The sequence below is a fragment of the Pteronotus mesoamericanus genome, unplaced genomic scaffold, assembly GCF_021234165.1.
Source record: "Pteronotus mesoamericanus isolate MK-2021 breed Mesoamerican mustached bat unplaced genomic scaffold, CSHL_Meso_final contig_40, whole genome shotgun sequence".
NCBI lineage: Eukaryota > Metazoa > Chordata > Mammalia > Chiroptera > Mormoopidae > Pteronotus > Pteronotus mesoamericanus.
This window is the reverse complement of record NW_026555150.1, coordinates 12,387,280-12,388,061: the sequence shown is the minus strand read 5'-3', so window position 1 is coordinate 12,388,061 and position 782 is coordinate 12,387,280. Positions and strand designations below refer to the sequence as shown.

General features: G+C 40.9%; 1 pseudogene; it reads left to right on the top strand.

The window, feature by feature from the left end:
- Positions 1-264: 264 nt before the first annotated feature.
- Positions 265-364, top strand: LOC129073393 (uncharacterized; annotated as a pseudogene).
- Positions 365-782: the final 418 nt, after the last annotated feature.

Genomic DNA, 782 nt, shown 5'->3' with positions numbered 1-782 from the left:
ACTTCATTTTATATGTAAAGGGGAGATTTAATTATTTATTTCAAATGTGACTTGAATGGAGCTGGGCCTCATATCCTAGGATTAGGTGATCACTCTGGTGGGAGTGGAAGGGATAGGTTGGAAAGGAAGAACCTGGAGGAAGGGAGGTCAGTTTTGAGGCTATTGTTGAATCAGCCACCCAGAAAATATTTCTTGAACTTCTATTTTGTCCTAACCACTGTGTCAATGACTTGAGCAGGAAACAAAAACATACATGTCCTATGCTCGCTTTGGCACCAAATATACTAAAAGGGAACAATACAGAAGATTAGCAAGGCCCCTGTGAAAGAATGGCATGCAAATCCATGAAGTGTTCCATATTAAAAAAAAGAAAGAAAGAAAAACAACATACATGTCCTCTCCCCCTGTGCACTCATAGTTTGAGCAGAACTACAAAGGAAATATCCAGGGAGCTGGGAGAGCATAAAACAGGCATATCTAAAAGTCTGGAGTGTCAGAGTCAATTGTCCTGAGTCAGTGACATTTTGATTGAGTTCTGAAAAATGAGGAGAATCTAACCAAATAAAAAGGAAAGTGAAATGGTACTCCCGGCAAAGGGAGGATTCTAACAAAGGCTCAGAGACAAGAGAGCCTAGCATGTCCTGAGATTGAGAATAGAGCGTGGGTGAAGTGGGGAGACCAAAGGGGAGAAAAACATGACATAAAGCTAGAAAGTTTGGCAGGTGTCACATTTGTACCAGGCCTTTGCTAAAGAGCGAATAATTTAAAATGTTGCCTTGAGG